This window comes from Phascolarctos cinereus, unplaced genomic scaffold (genome assembly GCF_003287225.1).
Source record: "Phascolarctos cinereus isolate Bilbo 61053 unplaced genomic scaffold, phaCin_HiC Scaffold_726;HRSCAF=1367, whole genome shotgun sequence".
NCBI lineage: Eukaryota > Metazoa > Chordata > Mammalia > Diprotodontia > Phascolarctidae > Phascolarctos > Phascolarctos cinereus.
This window is the reverse complement of record NW_027556098.1, coordinates 215,162,742-215,188,650: the sequence shown is the minus strand read 5'-3', so window position 1 is coordinate 215,188,650 and position 25,909 is coordinate 215,162,742. Positions and strand designations below refer to the sequence as shown.

Sequence of the window (25,909 nt, the reverse complement as noted above, 5' to 3'; positions counted from 1 at the left end):
CATGCCATCCTCTCAAGTCCGTTGCCCCTTTATCTTATTACCAATTTTACCATGCCAACTTCAGCCTTGAGTCATTGCTATTATCTTTTGTTTTCACTCCTATACACATGCCAGTGAACAAAGTGGAGAAAACTATGAAACTTTGCTATGTCTGCTATAAACGTATATTGCTCGATCTTAATTGGGCCTTCACTGAAGCAAGGCATCCTTTTATACCTCCCTAATTGATTCCTACTAATCAACTGGTCACAGCAGCTTTTTACAAACCTTTTAATTCCTCCTTAAACCTCTCATGACTCCCCCTCTTCCAACCTCCTCAGTTAAGAACCTTGTTTCATATTTCACTGAAAAAAATGAGGCCATACACTGAGTTCCCTCCATTCTCCTCCTCCTCATTTCATATCACCATATGCTTTCCACCACTATCACCTCATTCACCTTGTTTTACATGAAGAGGTGGCCCTTCTCCTCGTTAAGATAAACCTCTCTACACACACAAGTGTATTCCATCTCATCTACTCCAATAAATTACCCCCTCTATCATCCCATATTTATCATTCATTTTCAATTGCTCCCTGGCTACTGGCTTCTTCCCTAATGCTTACAAACATTGCCATGTACCCTCACCTTCAAAAAACCCTCATTTGATCCATTCCTTCCCACTAGTTATTATCCTATATCTTTCCTCTCTTTTTTGGCTTAACTCTATAAGATGGTCATCCATAGTTGCTGCTTCCACTTCCTTTCCTCACAATCTTCTCAACTTTCTGTAGTTTGCCCTTGGACTTCATCATTCAATTGAAATACCCCTCTCTGAAGTTATTAGTGATTTAACTGCCAAATCTAATGACTTTTTCTTAATCTTCATCCTTCTTGACCTGCAGTCTTTGACACTATTGGCTACACTCCTCTTTAATATTCTCTTCTCTTTAGGTTTTCGTGACATTACTATCTTCTGGTTTTCTACCTATCTGCCTAACTACTCCTTCTCAGTCTCCTTTTCTGGATCTTTATCAGGTCATGCCTGCTAACTGTGGATATCCCCAAGGCTCTTTATGAGACCCTCTTGTCTTTTCCCTCTATACTATTTCACCTGGTAAATGAATGAAGGAATGAAAAAATGTGTTAAGTACTAGGGAATACAAATAAAAAGGCAGGACAATCCCTTTTTTCAAGGAGCTCACATTTTAATGGAGAAGACCGTTCATATGGGAGGTTTCAGCCAATCAGATGGAAAGGTCCTCAGCATACAGTGGCAAAACAGATAGTAATGCCTCTTTTTTCATTCATTTCCATTGAAGAAGTCATATCAGTTCCTGATGTAGAACAGTGCATCAGTCTTGATACTCACACAAACCTTATCAGTACTCTGAATGCCCTCTGGTCCTCTGACTGGAGTGAAAAAGAGCTCCTCCCAAAGCCTCCACTTAAGGAGGGTGCTCAGGCCAATCAATCATCTCTTCATTCCCTATCTAGCTTGGACTTCTAGGACTTCTCCATCATGACTTCTCTTCTCCACTCCCTATCCCTTCTAGCTTCCTTTTGTATGTAGTACCTTCCCCCATTAGATTGGAAGCTCCTCAAGGGTCGGACTTTTTCTTTTTGCTTGTATCTATATCCCAAGCACTTTGCACACTGACTGGCCTATAACAGCTTCTTACTAAATGATTATTGACTGACTGACTGACCATAGCAGAGGGAAGTTATGACTTCTTTTACCTCTTTCCTTCCTCAGGATAGAAGAGATCATTGCCCACCAGTAGAGTAGCCTGTGGGAAAGCTACATGACACAAGCATAAAAACCCTCAACAACATGCATTACTATATCCTCTGGCACTAATGTCTTACATACTGTCAGCCTGATGGATGATTTCACTGCTGTTTGCTTTTTTTTTAAATTTTTTTTTGGGGGGGCTAGGTAATGGGGTTAAGTGACTTGCCCAGGGTCACACAACTAGTAAGTGTTATGTGTCTGAGGCTGGATTTGAACTCAGGTCCTCCTGAATTCAGGGCCAGTGCTCTATCTACTATGCCACCTAGCTGCCCCTGTTATTTGCTTTTTAAAAAAAAAACCATTATAGTCATTTTTTCTTCTCCTCTTCTGTTCTCTCTTCTCTTCTTTCCATTTTTTAAAGTCAGGTTTTTTTTTAATTGTTTAAGGTTTTTTTTAAGTTTTATGTTTAAGGTTGTCTTTAGAGTGCCTTGAGCAAGTTCTGGGTGAATCTAACGTGGAAATAATTACTTTTCCCGATATCACAAGACTAAATGAATGCAAGGATTTGCCTGCAGCACGTATACCATCAGTAATCCCATAAATTAGCACTCCCACAAAAATCTAAAAGAACAAAAATCATCATTGAAAGAAGAATTGGAGCTCATTAAATTTGCGTTAGACAAGATTTTTTTCTTCTGTCTGATTTCTTTTATACACTGAATTTTCTCTCTGTGCTATGAGTAGGGTTCTCTTGAATAGTCTTGAAGCTGTGAATTAAGTTAAATAATACATGTAGTGATAGGCAATATGGGGTAGTTGTCCAAGTGACCTGATGTCAGAAGAGCTGGAATAAGGCCCAGCTCTGACATTCGCTAGCCAAAGATCTTTAGGAGGTAAGTTACCACTTTAGGCCTCAATGTCTTCATCTCTATAGTAGATCAGATCACTAAATCAATCAAAATCAATAAGCATTTATTCAGCTTGAATTATGCTATTGGTACTATGCTGGTGAGAGGAATAAAAAGACAAAAATAAAGAAGTCTTCCCTCAGGGAGATTACTTTCTACTTGTTGAGAAAAAAATTATATATAGACATATATTCATATATATATATATATATATATATATATATATATAATTATGACATATATAAATTATATTTTATAAATAACATATTATTAATATGTGTAATATATAATAATAATACATATGCACACCTGCATATACGCATAGATCAGGGGCCATCTCCAGTTGTCCTGATCTATATCTGTCCACTGGACTCAGATGGCTCTGGAGGAGAAAGTGAGGCTGGTGACTTTGCACAGCCCTCCCTCACTTAGATCCAATTCACTTACAAGTCATGACATCTCCTTCCTTATGTCATGGCCTTCTTCGAAAATGAAGGACAAAAAACAATATAGATAGATAGATAGATAGATAGATAGATAGATAGATAGATAGATAGACAGACAAAATATAATCAAAATAAGTACAAGCTGGTTTCAGAGAGAGACACTACTAGCCAGAGGGATCAGAAAGGACTCATGGAAGGACTTTAAAGTCTTCTGCACCATTTACATTCTATATCTTTATATCTTCCATAGCAAGTTAAGGAAATGGTGAAGCACTCTAATATCTTTGCCAAGAAAACTCCAAATGGGGTCAAAAAGAGTCGGACATGACTGAAACGACAACAGCAACAATAAGTCCTCTCTAGACAGCTAAGATATTATAATAAAAGACATGTTTTCCATGTACATTTTTATATATCTTCATAGGCATATGCGTATTGTTCAGGCTAAAAGTTAAATTTAGCAGATTATAACGTTCGAAAGTCTAGGCAGTTTTGTTGGAGACACAATTAGGTCTTCGTCTCTAACACAGTTATACACAGAAGAACTGAACACACAGTGGATAGAGAGGGAATGTACACACACTTTCCCAGAGAAAGCCAAAGTAAAACAAACACACCCATCCTTCCTGAGGCACAGAAGAGTGCCTTGGAAACTATATTTGGATCCAAAGCACTAGCATTAGGTGGCAGGCAACACACACTCAGAAAGAAGGGAAATCACATGAAGAGAGATTCACCAGGACATCCCCGGACGTGTAAGAGACGAGAGCTCCAGAATCACAGTAGAGTGGAAAGAGTAATGACTGCAGAGAAGGGATTCCTAACCTTTTGGTGAATGCCATGGACCTCTTTGTCAATCTGGTAAAGATGATAGACCTGTTCTCAAAATAATTATTTTAGATGCATAAAATAAAATGCACAAGATTACAAAGGAAATCGATTATTTTGAAATAGTCATAAAAATGCTTTTAAAAAAACAAACACATTCATGGATACCAGGTTAAGAACTCTGTCACAAGTAAGAGGATCTGACTTTAATTCTTACCTCTAACATTTACTACCTGGATAAACTTAGGCTAGTCCCCTAACTTCCCTGGGCCTCGGTTTCTTAATCTATAAATGAAGGAGTTTTAGGGTCTCTCTCTGTCTCTGTCTCTCTCACCTTTCTGTTGATTACCTCCAATATAGTCTGTGTATATCCTGTTTGTACATCACTATTATCATAAGCTCTTGTACTTACCAAAAGCTCCTTAAAGGCAGGGACTATCTTTTTAGCTGTTTTTTTATTCCCCTGTACTTAGAACAGTGGCTGGTACACAGTTTTTAGTGCTCAGTCATTTCTAACACTTCATGATACCATGGACCATACTGTCCAAAAGGTTTTCTTGGAAAAGACACTAGAGTGGTTTGCCGTTTCCTTCTCTGGTGGATTAAGGCAAACAGAGGTTAAGTGACTTTCCCCGGGGCACATAGGTAGTAAATGTCTAAGGCTGGATTTGAACTCAGGTCTTCCTGATTCCAGGTCCAGAGCTCTATCTACCCACTAGCCACCTAGCTGCTTCCTGGCACATAGTAGGCTTTGATAAATAATGTTGTTTATGGCTACAAAACTAAGCAAGGAGTAGATTTGAGGAGATCAACAAGAAAGGATTCCAAGGGGCAGCCAGGTGGTACAGTGGATAGAGCACTGGCCTCAGAGTCAGGAGGACCTGAGTTCAAATCTGTCCTCAGATGCATAACCCTCACTAGCTGTGTGACTCTGGGCAAGTCACTTAATCCCAACTGTCTCAACAAAAAAGAAGAAAGGATTCCCGAGAGCTTGAAATAATATGTTCTTATTTATAATTTAAATATATATACATATGTATATATATGGGAGATATAGACACATATATACGTGTGTGTATGTACACATGGAATTGTGTGTGTATATATATATGTATATATACACTTTTACAAATACATGCCTTTACATACATTCATACATATATAATATGTATAATCAGTGAAGTAGCAATAAATTGGGCCACAGAAGAGAGAAGTGGAATAGGGATTTAGGAGATTGAGGCAGTCCCAATCCTAATTATGGCAACTAATGAATTTTAACATCTTTAAGCAAGTCATTTAAACTCACTAGAACTGTATCCTTCTGAACAAAATCTGGAGATTTGATTGAATAATGTCTAAGATCTCTTTCATACATAAAATTCCACAACCTTCTTTAACATAAAAGTGAAGTCTCAATTTTTTTTAACATTAGGCCTATGGTTTTAAATAATAGATTTCTATAGTACCTCTTTTCTGTAGAACTCACTTCCTATCTTTTATCACATTTATCTTCAAACATTCCCAGTGAAGTTAGATGGGCAGAGACCCTTTTATCCCCATGGTAAAGATTGGGAGACTAAAGCCCCAAAGAGATTAAAATGGATTGCCTAAAGTAAGCCTGGTTCTGTCAGAGTTTATCATAAAAATCAAAGTTTCCTAACTCTAGTCTGATGGACTTTCTCTATACTGCTCTGCTTAGAACAAGGAACTACAGCTGCTGACTCAATGAAGATTAAAAATTTTCACAGGGTTCACTTGAAAGAGGAGGGAGAGAAGAATCATTGACCTCTAAGGTGATGAATCGAGCATATTCTAAAACCTAGCCTATAATAGAAGTCAAGGCAGTTCAATAAGTGTTTATTAAATATCTATAATGCTCAAGGCACTGTGCTGGCCCTCAAAATAAAAGGCAAATACCAAATCATTCTTGTCCTCAAGGAGCTTTTATTCGACTGAGGGGCACAGCATATACATGGGTAATGAAAAACAAAAAAAAGTCTCAAAGCTCTACTGGCTGACAGTAAATCTTTAATCCCCTTGCCAAGTGGAGAGATATTACAGTCTTAGTAGCATACATTTCAAATACAAGCTCATTTGCAAAAGCTAAGAGAGAAGCACGATGGAAGATTACAAGCAGTATCATCAAAGGAGTGAAGGAAAGAAGGAAGAAAAGAGGCTTTTATTAAGCACCTACTATGTGCTGGACATTGTGCTAAGCATTTGTCAAATATTATCTCATTTGATCCTTGCTATAACCCTGGGAGTTAGATGCTATTATAATCTCCATTTTATAGTTGAAGAAACTAAGGGAGACAAGAAAATAATAATTTGTCCAGGGTCATGCAGCTAGGAACTGTCTGAGGCAAGATTTGAATTCAGGTCTTCTTAAATCCAGGCACAGTACAGTATCCACTGAGCCACTTACAGGGCTCTGGAAATAACGTGTGTGTGTGTGTGTGTGTGTGTGTGTGTGTGTGTGTGTGTGTGTGTGTGTGTTTGTGTACGCATACATATGTGTGTATATATACACATACACACAGAGAGAATTAATATATTTACAAAATATATTCATATATTTACAAAATAAAACAAGATAGGGAGGGGAGGGCATGTACAATTGGAGGGAATCAAAGGCTTTGTGTAGAAGACAAAGCAGGAGTAAAGTCTTGAAGATGGCGAGGGATTCTTAAGGAGGAGGGAAGAAGGGCATGCAGGCCAAGTACAGGGTATAGAGAGCCCTCCGAGTAGATGGCTTCTCTCAGAAGTGCCAGGCCAGCTGTCTCTGCATTTCTCACCAGGTTACAGTCTGGGCTTCTCCATCATATTTTGCTCTAGGTCCCTGCCTTCCCTGCCCCTTCCCGCATTTCCAGCTTCCTTTTATGACTTGTCTTTTCCCATTAGAACGTTAACTCCTTGTGGGCAAAGAGTGCCTTTCTTTTTGCTTACATTCACATCCCCAGTACTTAGTACAGTTCCTGGTATGTAGTAAGTGCTAAATAAATATTTATTAACTGACTGTTGAGAGTACAAGGGCAAGGCAATGGGAAAGACAGAGACAAGAGAGAAACAAAGAGAGCAGATTCTTTTCTCCATCATTAAGAGTGGAGTCACCACATGTGGATTCTATAATCATGGAGTCCAGTGTATGAAAGTAAGGAGTAGAAATTAGCCCCAAATAAAACAGATATGGCAAGAGCAGCCACGCTTGACTAAGTACAGGTATATAGACCAGAGAATTCTGTGCTGCAAGTGATACCCTTACGAGGTCATTGAAGGACTGTCTCAGGTATCTGAACAAGGGAAAATACAAAAGGCTTGGGGGAAAAAAATCTCAAACCTTAGCAGTAGAAAAAAAAATAGGGAAAATACCCATAATGCCTTACTTACACGCCTATTTTTCCGATCTGTTCAGAATTTTTTGAGGGTAAGCTACTGTGTATCTCGGGGATGCCTGAAGGCATGATATGGGAAGGCAGATTTTTAAAAACTATATTCTACAGCAGATCACATCTTTAGTCACTATTAATGGAAAGGTACAACGAAAACAAGATCTCACTGTGTTTACTGTTTATTTGTTGACTATAAAATAGCATTTTATTCAGTCCAGGAAAATGCTACTTTAGAGGCTCTCCTCTGACAAGGTATTTGGCATGCAAAACTCATGCAAGATTCCTTGAAATACGAAACACCAGAAATAATATTGTTTGATGATCCTCTGCCTGTTAATATGAAGTGAGACACAACATAGGGATGATGTATACTTAACAATGGTATTTGCCACTGCCCTGAATGGGACTCAGCTCAGAGCTCAAATAGAAGAGAGATTTCATATATGACCAGTTCCTTCTGATGCTTCTGTTTTGCAGATGACATTGTGTTGATTATGTATAAACCCAGAACATTGCAGAGCTTCCTAGTTGAGATCTATAATCACTCAAAAGGGTTTGATCTCATAATCCACAATGGATATTAGAATGAATGAATAATCATTAGATTTTTAGAAGTGAATGAAGAACACTTACTATCCAGAATATGACAGGCAGCTAGCCAGATGAGCAGTCCATAGATCTGGTCCACCAGTACACAGTTCTTGAAAGAAACTGTAAGTACATGATATACTGGTTCTGGAGTTAATTAGCAGGGGGATAGTGGTCTGGATTACCTGTAGGAAAATGCAATTCTTGTAATAAACACAGGCTTCTCACTGAGGGTTTAAGTGGCTTGACCACAGTCACACAACTAATATGTTTCAGGAGCAGTGTGGAGTAGTGGATAGAGCAGAAGACTTGGAATTAGGCTGAGACCTGAGTTTAAATCCAGCTTCAGATTCTTACTAGTGACCCTAGGCAAGTCACTTAATTTCTCTGTGCCTCAGCTTCCTCATCTATAGATATGAAGGTGGTAGACTTGACCTGTAAGACTCCTTTTACCTCTAAACTTATGATCCTATATGATCATTTCTACACGATCTTTCTCATTAAAGTAAATATCTTTTCAACAATATTCTTCTGGTGATTCTGCATGAGTAAGTCATGAAATACCATAATCTCCAAAAAATTAAAGTTGAGAATCACTCAAAAGGCAATAGAAAAAGCCCTTTTAGGGGATGAGCAGGCTGTAATACATTATCGATGAAGAACTACACAAGAGAATAATAATGAACAATAACGATAATTTATATAGTGCTTTAAGTTAAAAAAAAGTGCTTTATAAATATCTCATTTGATCCTCACCACAATCTTGGAAGAAAGGTGCTATTACTATCCCCATTTTACAGTTAAGGAAATTGGGACAGAAAGAGATTAAGTGACTTGCCCAGGGTTACATAGCTTATAGGTGTCTAAGGTCACATTTGAACTTAGATCTTCCTGACTCTAGGTCCAGTGGACTCTATCCATTGCACCACCTAGCTGACCTGGGTAGCAACTTAAAGGATAGTATAAGATGCGTTTATGGCTGGAAGGTGGAGGAAAGGAGGGAGACAATCGGCAAGGCAAGGGATAGCCTTCATGTTCCATTGGTATCCACACAATTTCAACAGATCTAAAGGAAGCCCCCAAGTATGTTGAGTGGACCCACTATGAAGGATCTGGAGGAGCTCATAGAGCAGTCACACAGCATGGGAAAACACTGCTACATGTCTCCATCTTCATTGGAGGGAGCACCCACGTTAAGGAGAGCATGTATCATTGTTGTGTGTCTATACAGTACTATACGTGCATCCAAAAACACTGCTCCTTCTGCATGGCTTCTCTAGGCAAAGCATGGCTGGTTTTTATGTAGCTCTTAGGATATTTGAATTCAGGAAAGATCTATGATTTCTTCTAGTAGGGTACACCCTCCACCAATACAGATATCGTAGATAAGTCCTGTGGAGTTGCCTGAGACACAGCAAAGTTGGATTTGCCCAAGGTGATTCAGTTAGCCTGACTCCAATTAGCACAGGTATGAAAACGCAATTTTGTTTGTAATAGTTCTCAAATGCTACCTTCTCTATGAAGCCTTCTTTGGGCTTTCTTATTAGGAAATAATTTTCCCTCGATAGTAGTGTGTTTTGCATTGCTCAGGTAATATTGTACATTCTAATGATCACTGATTATGTTTTATCTGTATATGAAATCAGAAGTTCCATGTGAACAGGGACTGAATCTTATATAAACTTTGAATCTCCCCCAATGCATAGTAACTCCATACAGTTGTTGTACAGTTATTTCAGTTGTGTCCAACTCTTCGTGACACCATTTGGAGTTTTCTTGGCAAAGATATTGGAGTGGTTTGCCATTTCCTTCTCCAGATCATTTTAGATATGAGGAAACTGAGGTAAACAGGGTTAAGTGACTTGCCCAGGGTCACACATCTGATAAGTGTCTGAGGCCAGATTTGTACTCAGGAAGAGGAGTCTTCCTGACTCCAGGCCTGGCACTCTATCCACTGAGCCAACTAGCTTCCCCTTAAGATGAATACATGTGTAACTTAGTTTTGGATTAGAAAGCAAATAGAACATGGCATCAGAGGATTTTGAGCCATTGCATTGGAATGGAATGGAACAGGTAGCCCGTCCGTTTAAGGGGGTCATCATCCGGGCCCCCATCACTGGCTCCTAAATCCATTGACATTTCTTTTTTTGGAGCAGAGTACACTCCCCGGGGAACTACCAGTGTCTTGCTCTCCAGCTCCCTCCGCTTGCTGAGGAGCTCCCGCTGGAAGGCAGACACTGACTGCAGCAGATCTAGGCTTTCCACCTCAGATGGTGGGATCACAATACTGCAATCCAGGAACTCACTGATGGCGCCCAGCAGATCCTGCCAGTCATGCGCCTGGTATGCAGCCTCATGGAATAGCTTGTCGGACATGAGAGTAGCAAAGGAGCGTCCCAACTCGTGGTAGTCAATGCCAGCCTCTCTCGGTCCCAGCGTCACAAAGATGAAACAGACAGGCACGGAAATCTCAAGGACAGATTCCAGGAGCACAGCCTCATTCATCTGGACAAAAGCTGCAGCAGGCTGTTCCATAAAAGGGACAGAGCCCACAAGCACAACTGTGGCTTCAGCATTCTCAGGAATCTTATCCAGCAGCTTCAAGCTTTTCCCTCTGTGGCCATCTCCTCCAGGGATGTGCAGGGGCTTCTCTCTGCCGTCAGGATTATGGGGCCAGAGTGGAGCTGATTCACTAAGGTCATCCACCATAGTGGGGACAGCATTGTCAGAAACATGGCCTGGAGTTGGGTGATGGTTCCCCAGCATGGAGTTCACACTGGAGCTTGAGGGGTTTCGGGGGAAAAAGCCTCCCTCTTTGTCATCATTAGGGTGGCTGTGTTTTAGTAACAGAGTGCGCAGTACACTTGCTCTGTCCTCAGGACGGATTTGGTCTGACATGATCATTGTTTCCACCACAAGGTGTGCGATGCCAGGCAAGGTGGTCTGCTCTAGGTCCGGGAGGGTGGCCCCTCGGGCAATGGTTTTCCTCAGCTCCAGAAGGCTATAGAAAGACAAGGAAGCCACGTGGGGCTTCCCCCAACACTTGGTCTCCTCTTCCACGTCCTCCTCAAACTTGATCCACTGAGCAGTTTCACGCCATTGAGGCTCCTGGGCCTTGTCCAGCATGAGCTCATTCAGTTCCACAAACACCTCATGAGGCCTCTGATCCATTTTCTTGGAAAGCAAATAGAACATGGCATCAGAAGATTTTGAGCCATAAGAGACCTTAGAGGTTTTCTAGCCTAAATCCTTCTTTTTATAGAAAGGGAAACTGAGGACCAGAGAGGACTTAGCCAAAGCCATACATCCTGCAGCAAAATTCTGAAGTAGGCAAAATTTGTTCAGCTTCTGGCAGTGTATCAGGAGCCCAGCAGCTCTAGTCCTCACAGGCTTTTTGGAAGTATTGCTGTGCATGCCTTAAAGGTCCCCTTTCTTCAGGGTTTTTTTTTTAATTTGGTAATAACACTTTTATTTCCCTAGATTCCGTGCTTAGACATACAAAAATGGGTGGAATGGAATGCAACTCAATTATTTTAAGCATATAAAAGAAAGACAGTTCCTCTTCCATCAGTTTTGAGAAGTCCTGGTTTAATCTTAGCAGGCTGATTCCTCTGTACAGTGCTGTACTCAAAGGTGGCCTTACACATTGGCCTTCATGGTCTCCAGGTAGTGCTATTTCAGGGATGACCAGGAGATTTCTTACGGAACAAAGAAAAGGCATTTATGAGCCTCAGAAGTTTGAAAATTGTGCCACTTGGTTAATTAACACAGGTGTTGAGCTTCCTGTGACTTAACATAGCAAAATGAAATAGGCCAAAAACAGACCAAGAAGAGGAGCTTTAAATATGCATTTAGTGACAGGGACTGGACCAGTGATTTCATTGGTATGGGGAACTCCCAGGTGAGGAAATTCCCTCTGCCAATGCAAAATGCTACCTCCTCTGCAACTTAATAATTTTAGGGAGTAGCCAGAGGACTCATAGGCCAAGGTCACACAAAGCCAATATGCATCAGAGGCAGGACTTGAATCCAGGTCTTTAGGTTTTGTGGATAATTCTTTATCCATCCATAGATCAAAAAAAATATTTATTATAGATACTCACAGATACAAAATATCTATGAACATAATGTCTCTCTGGTATATTTATCAACTTTAAAAGTATCTCATAAGGGGCAGCTAGGTGGTTCAGTATAAAGAGCACTGGCCCTGGAGTCAGAAGGACCTGAGTTCAAATCTAGCCTTGGACACTTGCCTTGGACACAGCTTTGTGACCCTGGCCAAGTCACTTAACCCTGATTGCCTCAAAGAAAGAGGGGGGAAAAAAAGTGTGCCATGTTTTTATTGATTGCCTAGCTTGCATATTCCTAGTCCAGTTTTTCCCAGAATACTCTCCTGCCTACTGGCTAATGCTCGATGCCCTAGTGGATAAAGTACTCAACTTAGAGTACAGAAGATCTGACCTCGAATCCAGTCTCAGACACTTATTAGCTGTTTGACTCTGGGCAAGTCACTTGATCTCTCTCAGACTCAGTTTCCCCCTCTGTAAAATGGGGATAATTATAGCACCTACCTCACAGGGTCGTTGTGAGGATCAAGGGAGATAAATTACATGAAGTTCTTTACAGACGTCAAAGCGTTACGTAAGTGCTGGCTATTATTAATGCCTAAAATCACACTGATATTATTTCTTCTAAGTAAAAAGTAATTTTTAATAGCTGGCATGCATGATAAATATCTTAACTTTAACTGCCTTAAGTTTGGCAGTCTCTGGCTTCTTCTTTCCTTCAGTGACATAGATGACAGAGGCACCTTGGTGACAGAGGTGAGGATGGCACTTTGGTGACATTGGTGACATTTTTTATGAAGGTAACATTTTCAGATAAGTGACAAAAGTGATGTTTACAATTTGGAGACATAGGTAGCATTTGCGCATAAGTGACATAGGCAGCATTTGCCCATAAATGACACAGCTGGCATTTGGAGATTGATGTCATAGGTGGCATTGGAAGCTAGGTGAAATTAAAGACATGGAAGACATCTGACAAGGGTGCCATTAGCAGCTAGATGTTATAGGTGACATTGGCCAGTCAGAGAAACAGGCGGCCTTACAGAGAAGTGACATGGGTGGCATTTTGCTGGCATATGATATAGGTGGCATTTGGAGATTGGTGTCACAGGTGGCATTGGAAGATGGATGACATAGGTGGCAATGGTTGAGAAGACAGAGGTGGCATTTGGCTAAAGGAGACATCAGTGACATTGGCACATCAGTAACATTTGCTCATAGGGGGTATGGATGACATTGACACATTGGTGAACTTGGTGACATTTGTCAGTAGGTGACGCAGATAGGTGAAAAAAATTATGCTGGCATTTAGGCAACATGGATGGCATTGGCAGATAGGTAACATAGGTGGCATTTGCCAATAGGTGACACTGGCTCATAAGCGACATGGGTGACATTAGCACATTAGTGACATTTGTAGATAAGTGCCATGTACAGATAGGTGACAAAAGTGACATTTATATTTAGGGGACCCAGGTAGCATTTATACATAAGTGACATAAGTGGCATTTGCAGTTATATTCCATGGGTGGCATGTGAAGATTACTGTCACAGGTGGCATGGGTAAATGGGTGACATAGGTGGCATTTAGCAATAGGTGACAGCAGCACCTTGATGACATAGGTGACATTTTCAGATATGTGACAAAAGTGACATTTGCATATTGGAGACATAGGCAGCATTTGCCCATAAATGACATAGCTGGCATTTGGAGATTGGTGTCACAGATGACATTGCCACTTGATTGAAATAAAAGGCATTGCAGACATTTGACAAGGGTGCAATTAGCAGCTAGATGCTATAGGTGACATTGGCCAGTAAGGGATATAGGTGGCCTTTATAGAGAGGTGACATGGGTGGCATCTGCCAGTATCTGATATGGGTGGTATTTGGAGATTGGTGTCACAAGTGCCACTGGGAGATGGGTGACAGAGGTGGCATTGGCAGAGGGGACATAGGTGGCATTTGCCAATAGATGACATTAGCACGTAGGTGACACCGGGTCATAAGTGACATGGCTGACATTAGCTCAATGATGACTTTTGCAGATAGGTGACAAAAGAGACCATTGAATTTAGGGGCCATAGGTGGCATTTGCACATAAGTGACATAGGTGGCATTTGCAGTTATATTACATAGGTGGCATGTGGAGATTGCTGTCACAGGTGACATCAGCATATAGGTGACATAGATGGCATTGGCAGTTGGATGAAATGAAAGACATTGCAGACACTTGACAAGGGTGCCATTAGCAGCTAGCTACAACAGCCATAGACCAACAGCTGCTCCCAGGCAGGATGGAAGCAGGGTTAAGACAAACAGAGCGAAGTAGTTATCTTTGGGGAGTGAGGAGTGGAGGTAGGGAAGTATGTCACCAAAGTGCCACCATCACCTTGCCTTCCCAACTTAATCACCACTTCCTTCTTTCCCATCCATCCCTCAACTGCTAGAATCTTCTCTAATATTACCTCCCACCCTGAACCTCCCATGTTACTTCCCCCATTCTTCTTGTCTCCATCATGTCTGCAGCCAAATTTGACCTCAGATCTTCATGATGCCAAGCTTGGTGGTCTATTCACTCTGCCACATAGATGCTCCTTTAACACACTTTCCTTGTTGATGGATCTTTAAATCCTGGGGTACAAAGTATACTCCTCCCTGTCTCACCCACCTACTTCTACTGGCATCTCATTTCCAAAGGTGCATTGGGTTTGACTTCCCTTTGAAAATATGAAATAGAAATAAAAAAATAAATAGATGCATAAATAAATACATAGATATATAATTAAATAAATAAAGTGGTCACAGCTCTTAGCTCAAGCAACTATTTGCCACAATTCTCACAATGAGTTTATTTTCTCATTGTGGATAGTTCTCAGTTTTTCTATCTGAAAAATGAAGGGTTGGACTAGATGATATCTAAGGTCTAATTTATATCTTAGCTCTAAATCTATGATCCTATCATCATCCCTCATCCATAGCTACCACAATATCTTCAATAATAACTCTGCATAACCTAAAATTTGTGATTCAAATTAACTTCTTTCACATGAAACAAACAGTCCTTTAATTAGCTCTTCATTAAGTATCCTTAAGTATACCACATCTCCTTGATAACCATAACATTATTAATAAGAATACTTAAAGTATCCAGTTTCCCTAATGTGAGATACAATCAAAGGCACTCTAGAATCAGCTAGTACCTGTTCTTGGGAGCTTGTTAAATTTTCAGGATGAGTATTTACACCTTCGAAATTGGCAGTCATTATATATCAGGAAGGCCAGACAGGTGGTGTGATGGATAGGGTGCTGAACCTGGAATCAGGAAGACTCATCTTCATAAGTTCAAGTCTGGCCTCAGATACTTTTACTAGCTTTAAATTTAACACCTGTTGGCCAGCCTGATCCACAGGCCTCTCAGATTTTAATTGGGCTCCTTCTTGGATGATAGCTGAAGAGACCCTCACCAAAGCCCACTCAGACCTAGTGTTCCATTTGTATAGTCTTGGAGAACCCAAGGCTGCCTTCATGCTACAATGAGATATTGGACAACTCCAAGCAGGAATACTGAGAGCATTAAAACTTCTCTCACCCCAGCATAATCTTTTTTTTTTCTTTTTAATGTGTCTCCAAAATATAGAGTTCCCCTTACAGTAAAATGACTTTATTATTCCCATTTTAGAGTTGAGAGAATAGGCTGAGAATTATCCAAGTTCACAAGCTCAGCTGACAACAGAGTTGGGACCAGAATCTGCATTTTGAGAGGGAACCCCCAAGACCCTCACTGGGGTTACCTGTGTAATACTTCAATGAAAAAAAAAACCAGTAGCTTCAACCTAACCCTAACAGGCAGCTGTAGTGCCTCAGTAGATAGAGCCCCAAGCCTGGATTCAGGATAGCCTGAGTTCAAATCCAGCCTCAGACACTTACTAGCTGTGTGACCCTGGGCAAATCACTTAACCCTGTTTGCCTTGCTTGCATCATCTGTAAAATGAGCTGCCAATCTTTGTGGCGTTTAGAATTGAAAGTAATTTTTGAAGTTATTTAGTCTAATCTCCTCATTTTCTGCTTGATGAAACTGAGGTCTAGAAAAGCAAAATAATTTACACAAGGTAGTAAATGGAAGGGATAGGATTTGAAGCCTCAATGTCTATGTCATTATCAAATGTGTTGAATAACAATTGCTATTCACCATCCTCTAAATATTACTAATTTCTGACATGATCCTGTCTTTGTCAATTTGACTGTCGTACAATTTCACCACTAATTTAATTTTGGTTTTAGATGTCATGGGTATAAGGAACATCTTCCATTTGACAGCATTTACCAAGGATTTTATAGTGGATCCATGGTCAGGATCATCAAGGTCTTTCATGATGGAGGTGCCTAAGTTTCTGATTGAAGCTCCCCAGTTTGAGGAGTGGGGTAGGAATGGGACTGTGGCTGAGAAATCATTCCTCATTTCACAGTCAGATTTTCAGTATGAACAAGCTAAGTTCAAGAGTTAGACAATAATGGAATTAAAAGGATAAGATGTAGTGGAGGGGAGTCTGAAGAAGTTGGCTCAAATCCAAAAATCAAAACAAAATTCAAGGGAAGAGAGACAGTGGTGGCAAAAGATTGTCTCTGAGGTTTGGGCTTCAGTAGTTCAGTACCTGAAGCTCCAAGAAGGTGTAGCATGTGCACTTACCACACTCTAGTAAAACCATCTTGGCAGATGGGCTAAACCAGTTGAGGATAAACAACAGGTTCATAGTTGAGTTAGAGGGGTATCTGTTCCAACTATACGAAGACTTGCCCAGTGGAATGGATAGAAGAAAACAATGTATTTCAAAGGCAAAGGAAGAGACTGAAGCAGGTGCCTTGGGGCACTTAGAGCTTGGTCATTCACTATATCCCAGGCTATTGCCAGTTGTCCTGACTTGGGTCTTGCCACTGGACTTCAATAACTCTGGAAGAGAGTAAATCAGACAGCTCTGTGCAACTCTGCCTTGCTTATATCCAACTCACAAAGGACTCAAAATATCACCCCACAATGTCATTTATTCTCTTCAAAAATGAAGGACTGACACCTAGTACCAGGTAATTAAATGGGTGTTGAATTAGATAAAGAATTATCCCAATTCACCACACTTGGTCAGCATATATGAGTATTTTATGTTTTTGTGATCAGTTGGTCCATCCTATAATTTTCTTTTTACGTTCCTTTAGTTGGAGAGTTCTTGCTCCTTCTGCCCTCTTTGTTCTCCATGGCAAAGGCTAAGTCCGTAATGGTACTTGATGTCTGACTTCTTCCATTAGAATGTGAGCTCCTTGAAAGCAGACCTGTTTTTGCCTTTGATTACTCATTACTTAGCACAGAGCATAATACGTTGTAAATAGAAAGAAAGAACAAAGAAAGAAAGAAAAGAACAGGAGGGAGGGATGAAGAAAGAGAGAGAGAGAAGGAAGGAAGGAAGGAAGGAAGGAAGGAAGGAAGGAAGGAAGGAAGGAAGGAAGGAAGGAAGGAAGGAAGGAAGGAAGGAAATCCCATTTGTCTTACACTACAGAAGAAAAGAAAAGCATTATCACATTGGATAATGTTGTCTGTGCCCTGGAGGACCTCAGCATTGTTATCTGGAATCCCTGTGTTCTGTTTATCTGGAAGTCAGAAACTTTGTGGTATCAGGAGCATTTGAGTCTTCTATTCAGATGAATAAGCCACTGCCATTAGCCTGAGGTAAGTTATTCTATTTTAGTTCCTTTTTCTCTTTGGCTTTGAAGACTTGGTCTGACTACCTCAGTTCAGGTTATTACTTTTGCTCCCAATAGAACTGTCCTTATGTTTCATGTAGTGCTTCCCAGTTTTCCAAACATTTGCATGACATTTTTATTTCACTGAGTGCACTTAGGCTCAAAGTGCTGTTTTCTTTGAGCATCTATCTCTTCAGTGCTGATGATAATCCAAGCAGTTCACACTTTACATAGTACCTTACTGTTGTCAATGCTTTATATGCTTAAAATGAGATAGAATGCAATGGAAGAGCATTCATTTAGTACTTACCATGCGTAAAGCACTGTGCTAAGTGCTGGGGATACAATATTACAAAAATCCCCTTGCGTTCACTAAGCTGCAGTTCCTTTTTGGAACTCAGCTGCTTCTGAGAGGCGTGGTTCTCAATAAACGCCTTTACTTGGGTTGGAGATGGTCAGAGTCTGTGAATTCTTTCAAGACGACTCCACAACACACCATGAAACTGCAACAAAACATATTTTCTGTCACTTTTTTTTTTCACAACATGGCTAATGTGAAAATATTTTGCATGGCTTCATATGTAAAATGAGTATTATATTTATTGCCTTCTCAATGGGCATGGGAGGGACTGGAGGGAGGGAGAGAATTCAGAACTGAAAATAAAACTTTAGAAAGAAAAAAAAGTATTGAAATCATGAACTTCCAAAAAATTAATTGAGAGATATATGGTAGCCATAAATAGGATAAGCATATTAACAAGGATGAATCATGCACAATAAGTAACTTAAGCAATATCACTAAAGACATCTAACTTTTAAAAATCTAGTTTTAAAGGAGTTATTTTTTGTTAAGATTTTGCATCTTTTTTTCTAAAATTTTCTTAGATTACTTTTGTTTTTTCTAATTTTTCCTCATTCTCTCTTATCTGATTTTTGAATTCCTTTTTATTTTCTTCTTTACAATTTTGCATCTCTCTTTCCAATTGGTTAACTTTCTTTTCATAATTTTCTTCAACTGCTTTTTTCTAATTTTTCCTCATTCTCTCTTATTTTATTTTTGAATTCCTTTTTAAGTTCTTCAAAGGTTTCTTTTTGGGCTTGTGACCATTTGACATTACTCTTTAGGATAGGAATGCTTCTTTTTTTAACCTATCTTCCTCTAAATATGAAACCAGATCTTCTTTCATACCAAAGTAGCTATCAATGGTTGGATTCTTTTTCCTTTGCTTAGTCATTTTTAATTTGTCTTATTTTATTTTTAGCAGCTTAGTATTATTATCATCAAGTTTTAATTCCTAGTTGTGGGTAATGTTGCCCTAGCTCTCATGTTCTTCTGACTGTTTCTTTCTGAATTCTGTCTTGAGGCTCAACCTCAAGGACTCCTCTCTTCCTTCCCTAAGCCCCAGACACACCATCCCAAAAATGTTCTTGCTACCTGTGATACCAAGGGCTTGTGTTTACTCCTCCTCACCCACAGCCACAGCCCGGGATCACTTCTGGTCAGCACTGCTAGGCCCGACTTATAGAAAAAGCAGGGGGTCCTTCAATCTTCCCTCACTCAGTGTCTGCTGATCTTTAGATGAGAGTTGGTGAGGTAAAAGTCCATGAGGCAAAAGTTCCTGAGGTGAAATTCCTTGAGGCCTACTCTGCTTCCCTCAGGCCACTCCACTCAAACCTCAGCCCCTAGAGTCTTCTCTGAGGTCCTCTCAGAATATCCTAGGAGGACCATTACCCCTTCATTTTTGCTATTTTACATTCATTTCTTGGCTATTTACTGTCTGTGGAGGAAATCTGGAGAGCCTAGAAATTTCTGCCATCTTCCCAGAATGTCCCTGACTTATGCTTTCTTGCCCTATGGACCAAATACACTAAGAATATTAATGACTTAACATTTCCCTCCATTATTGTACAATATACATAAAAGATCTCCTTATCCTGGCTGTTGTAATAACAAAGAGAGATTGGGAACTTCTGCTCCTAAAGCTAACTTCCCCATGGCACGTTTTTTTGTGGCAAAAAGATCAGGCACTTCGATGCACCATTGGTGGACATATGAGTTGGTACCACCATTCTGGAAAGCAAAAGAATGGTCGTTTCAAACTATGTGAAAAAAAAAAGTTATTAACAGTATATGCCCTTTGATCCAGCTATACCACTGCTAGGCCTATCCTCAAGAGAGATCAAAGAAAGAAGAAAACGTCCTATTTACATATAAAATATTTATAGTAGGTTTTTGGTTTTGGGGGGTTTTTGGTGGCAAAAGACTGGAATCTAAAGGAATGCCCCTCATTTGAGGAACGTCTGGATACGCTGTGGTCTATGAATGTGATGGAGCTCTATTGTGCTGTAAGAAATAAATAGAGGATTTCAAAAAGACAAGGAAAGATTTTTGGGAACTGATATGGAGGGAAGTGAGGAGAATGAGAAGAGCAATTTATATTATAACATCAATATCATAAAGTTGGAGTAATGTGGAGAACTTTTAAAAACTGATGAAGAATGAAATGAGTAGAATCAGAACAATTTATGCAATAAGAATACTATAAAGACAACTTGAAAGCTTTTTAGATTGTAAGCTCCTTGATGTCAGAGACAGTCTTTTCCCTCTCTTTGTAATCCTGGTACTTATCACAGTGCCATAGCAGGGGCTTAATAAATATTTATTGTATTGGATTGATTTGAAAGTTGTAAGAGCTATGATCACTACAGTGACCAGCCCTGATTCTGAAGGATCAATGACATAACATGCCATGACAGAAAGGTGATGAGTTTAGGGTGCAGAATAAAGCATTTGTATTTTTGCATACAATGAGTGAGGGTTTTGCTTTATTGAATATTTGTTGCAAGGAATTTATTTATCTTCCCCTCCCCTTATTGAAGCTGGGAGCTTTTCTGTCAGTGCTTCCCAGGAGGGGCCGCTATCTCTTCACTGGCATCATGCCTGCCCTTAGGCCTCTTATAAAGCCTAAAACATCAAGAAGCAGACCAAGAAGTTCATCCAGCACCAGTCTGACAAATACGTTAAGATCAAGAGAAACCTGCATAAACCAAGAGGCATTGACAACAGGGTGTGAAGACGATTCAAGGGCCAGATCTTGATACCCAATATTGGTTATGGAAGCAATAAGAAGGCAAAACACATGTTCCCAAGTGGATTCAGGAAGTTTTTGGTACACAATGTCAAAGAGCTAGAAGTGCTTCTGATGTGCAACAAATCTTACTGTGCCGAGATTGCTCACAATGTGTCCTCCAAGAATCAGAGAGTCATTGTGGAGAGAGCGGCTCAGCTAGCCATCAAGACTACCAATCCAAATGCTAGACTGAGGAGCAAAGAAAATGAGTAAAATACTTTGCACATTTTTATTTGTGTTAAATAAAGCTTCTAACTACTAAAAAAGAAGAAGAAAAAGAAGCTGAGAGTAGGAAAGGGAGAAAACACATTGTTCTTAATTTTTTTTTAAATGGAGGGTGGGAAGACAGACCATCCAAGTCTTTCAGGTGAGACCACTGTATTGTCGGTTTTGCTTCATTGTTTTAGTTACCTATAAGAGACCACTCGTGAAGTAGGGAGATTTGTGGTACAAAAAACAGAACATATCAATAAAACTTTTTGGAAAAGACTACTTTCTATTCTCCACTGAGAATTCTTACAGACTTGAGTTCACATCCAATCTAACCAGAATCTTTACAGCAGTGTAAAGACATCTAGTCATTTAGTAGCCTGAACTCCAATAAAAGGACAGTCAGTTTTGCTCCAGAAAGAACATACAAGGAGAACTAACAAGCCCTTGGATTTTCAAGAAAATTCATTGTTCACTGTAAGTGTACAATACCAAAACAACTTATGTATTTGAGAATAGAATCTTTAACCATAACCCTAAAGACATGAAATAAATAAGTATTCCTGGAAAGAGGGTGAAAATAGATTATCAGTAGCTCAATTTTAAAGTAGCTAGGGGGCATAGTCGATAAAATGTTGGACTTGAAGTCAGGTAAACCTGGAGTTCATAATCCTGACTCAAGTCACTTATGTCTTTTAGCCTCAGTTTTCTCATCTGTAAAATGGGGATAATAATAGCACCTACCTCACAATGTTGCTGTGAGGCTCAAATGTGATAACATATGTAAAGCGTGTTGCAAACACCAAAGCACTATAAAAATGCCTGCGAGGAAGAGGAGAAACAGGAGGAGGAAGATGATTTTAGGAGTCTTCTTTCCTTGTTAGTCTCAAAACAGTAACATTTATCAACTGACACCAGTTATTTTCTAATGTTTTGGAATGTGGGACATAACAAATCTCCCTTCCTCCATCGATCTTCAGCCAAAAATGTGGATCTTAACAATTCTTATTGATGGGCTTGAACAGGTACCTTTGTTTATTTATTATTGGAGTTTAGGAAAGGGGGGGAGGCATTTTCGCTGATATTCAGATTTGGCAGATGAGATTCATTGGAAAAGAGCCTGGTTTTGGGAAAGATTGAAGGCAAAAGGAAAAGGGAACAGCCGAGCACAATTGTCATAGAAGCAAAAACATGAGATTGGACAGACTTCGAGGGATAGTAGAGGATAGAGGGACCTGGTGTCCTTGGGGTCACAAAGAGTTGGACACAACTGAAATGACTGAACAATAACAACAACAAAGAAACCTCCATTATCTTTGCCAAGAAAACCCCAAATGGGGTCATAACAAAGAAACATGGTCAGTACTGGAGTATTTTGCTATTTCCTTCTCCAGTTCATCTTACAGTTGAAGAAACTGAGGCAAGCAGTGTAAAGTGATTTGCCCAGACTTGCACATCTGGTAAGCGTCTGAGGCCAGATTTGTACTCAGCAAGATGAGTATTCCTGACTCCAGGCCTGGCACTCTTTCCGCTGTGCCACCTAGCTGCCCCTACAGCAGACATTTAAATGTTTTTAAAGCAGTTGTTGAATCACCCTGGAAAACACTTTTACCCTGCATGGAACTTATTGTCCTGAAGTTACAAAGTGGTTTATTTTTTTTTTAATACAGGTCTCTGTCTTTAACTGTGGTAAACTCTTCTCTCTGTTTGCCTTCCCACACTCAGAAGTAAAATTTCAAAGTCAAAAGTATCTGATGTTGCTAATGAAACATTATCATTAATTTCATGACAGATCCTAAAAACCATTTTTCATCAGCCTGCAGAGAGGAAAAATGCATGTTCAAACTCATTTAGCCAGTTGGAAGTGTAATCAACCCCCAGCAAATAAGATCAAAGCATCTGAATAGGACAGAAATTAAACTACCATTGAATTATCATTAGGTCACAGTTCTAGATATACTTTGGCTGCTACAGATGACAGAGTGAGCTGCACCTCATGAATGTAATGAGATACAGGATGGTAAAATCTATTCAATGAAAGAAATTTAAGGGAAGTTCCCCTTATCATGAAAAATAAAGTTTACAGTGTCTTCTCTGACTCACTAAACTGATCTCAGTTCTGGTATTTACAGATTTTCAGAATTCTACAGCTTGGAGAGATCTTAAGGATCATCTGGTCTAACACCCACTCTCATTCCTCAGATGAAGAAACTCAAGTCTGGAGATCCTAGAAGTGAACTCTTTGGTGGTTCTCTATCCCTCATTCATCCATTTGGCTTCAGCTTATTCCTATTATTAATATTATAGTTAAAGTCTTAGCTCCATGGAGTCTTCTCAACTTGAGAAAAAAAATCAGACCCATAAAATCAATGACTTTACCCCTCCTGCTACTATCTGCTAAATATAGGATCACTGGTTTAAAGATGGAAGTAATTTTAAACATTATCCAGTTCAATGCCTTTCTGTCAGACTGAGGATCAGAGAAGTTAAAGGATTTACCCAGGGCCACACAGATGGTAAGTAGCAAAAACATGATTCTAACCTAGATCCTCTGATTCCCAATTCTTCGCTCTGTCCATTAAACCTATTTATCCAATTACATTAATTTACTATATATAACTTACTATATATAATATTACTATAATAATAATACATGAAAGATATAAAGTTTTACATACATTAATCTCATGTAAGCCTCAAGGAAATGTTGTGAGATGGCTACTATAGGAATTATTACTTCTGTTTTACAGATTAAGAAACTGAGACTCAGAGTGGTTAAGGAACTTCTTCATGGTCATAGAATTATAGGGCTAGAGATTTAGAACTGGAAGAGGCATTAGAGGTCACTGTAGTTCAATCCCCTTATTCTATAGATAAGGGAACTGTAGCGTAGAGTTAAGTGACTTACCCAGAGTCCTACAAGTAGTAGAAGTGAGAAGTCTTCCTGCCTCTAAGTCCAGCACTCTATCTACAATAGAAACTGCCTCCACTGGCTGTGTATGTATGTGTTTCTGTATATTGTACAAAACATACTGATCCTTACTGATCAGTTCAAATGTTCCTTGAAGTCAAGAACATGGTTCTCTCCATAATATTTAAGCTTATCATCAAAGAGGTATGATCTATCAGCAAGTATTTATTAAATATCCATTATGTGTCAGGTACTGTCTAAGAGCTGAGGATTCAAAGACAAAGTGAAACCATTTCTGTCCCCAAAGAGCTTACATTCTAGAGTCGGTGAGCCAGAGGAAAAATAGGGTATCCCAAAAGTCTTGGTGCAGTTTCAAGCTATAATAACTTGAAGTTACAGTTAGGCAGCAAGGTAGAGCAGTGGAAGAGCGCAGGGACTGGAGTCAGGAAGATTCATCTTCTTGAGTTCAAATCCAACCTCAGATACTTACTAGCTGTGTGATCCTGGGAAAGTCACTAAACCCTGTTTGCCTCAGTTTTCTCATCTGTAAAATGAACAGGAGAAGGAAATGGCAAACCATTCCAGTATCTCTGCCAAGAAAACCCCAAATAAGGGTCATAAAGAATTGGACACAACTGAAAAAATGACTAAGCAACAAAAAACCAATTAAAGAACATTATAATCAGCTTTAATAGCTTAAAACTATACTAAGACTTTTGGTACCTTATACTTGTTGAAGATGTTTAATCTCAGAAACTGACGTACTTCCCCTTAAAGAAAGCTGAATGGTCATAACACGTTTCAAGTGTCAGACTACAGATGCCCTGGGAGCCAGAAATATACAAATATTGTTGTTCCCTGTAACTCTTCTCCAGGATTCAATCCACAGACAGGGGATATCTCCAACTAACGCATTCCATTTAAGTCCCTCATGGGCATGAAAAGAAAAATCTCTCCCTATGAAGAAATAAAACAATATTCAAATTAATAATAATACAAGAAAATTGTAAAACCATGAGCTTCGATCATTTTTAAATAAAATTTTCCATACTTAACACTACATTTTTGAGAGAAAATACCATCTTTCTAGTCTCTTGCTAATCAAAAGTTCTTTCATGCAAACAGCCTTGGCATTAATATTATCTGGTAAATTCTTTACCAGTAAAGACACCATGGACCAGTGGAAAGAGCTTAAATTTTGGAGTCTGAGAACCTGGGTTGAAAATCTAATTATATTACTTATAGAAAGGATAACCTTGTCCAAGTTTCTTAAGGACTCTAGGATTTGGCTTATTCACCTATAAACTAAGGGGATTAGACTAGATAATTTCCAAGATCCCTTGTGGCTATAAAACTATGATCCTACAGCCAGGGGGTGAAGTAAGCAGTTAGATGATCCAGTGGATAATGTGCTGTACCTGAGTCAGAAAGACCTGAATTCAGATTTGACTATACACTTATTAATTGTATGGGCTTTGGTCAAGTCACTTAACTCCTCCACCTCAATTTCCTTATCTGAAAAATGGGGATAATAATAATAGGAACTATTTCTCAGGGTTCTGGAAGGATAAAAGAAGATAATATTTATAAAGTAGTTGCCAAACTTTAAAGCACTTTATAAATGCTAGGTATTACTATTATCCTATGATTTTTGAGCTAACAGTCTTTAAAAGCCTTCAGCAGATTCTTTCATTTTCTTTACTGAAATAAACCATTTTTTCCCTGGGGAATGTGGTGTGCAAGAGGGAGACTGACAGATGGAACAGCCACCAAAGAATCTTTCAGATCACAATATAAAATCTACCCCATTATAGATAAAGGGCATTCCAATAAAATATGTCTATACTTTTGTAACCACATATTTATTTACAGTGAAAATTGGTTGGATAAGTAGAAAATGAATTGTGTTGTGTGAATTACTTGGAACAAATGATAATTTTGATATTGTTTCATTTTATGACCGCAATAATCACGTGTGTGGGCA

General features: G+C 39.4%; 2 pseudogenes; one reads left to right on the top strand and one right to left on the bottom strand.

The window, feature by feature from the left end:
* Positions 1–9,904: 9,904 nt before the first annotated feature.
* On the bottom strand, positions 9,905–11,044 carry LOC110211494 (anion exchange protein 3 pseudogene; annotated as a pseudogene).
* A 9,566-nt stretch (positions 11,045–20,610) lies between these two features.
* Positions 20,611–21,017, top strand: LOC110211634 (large ribosomal subunit protein eL32 pseudogene; annotated as a pseudogene).
* The last annotated feature ends 4,892 nt before the right edge of the window (positions 21,018–25,909 follow it).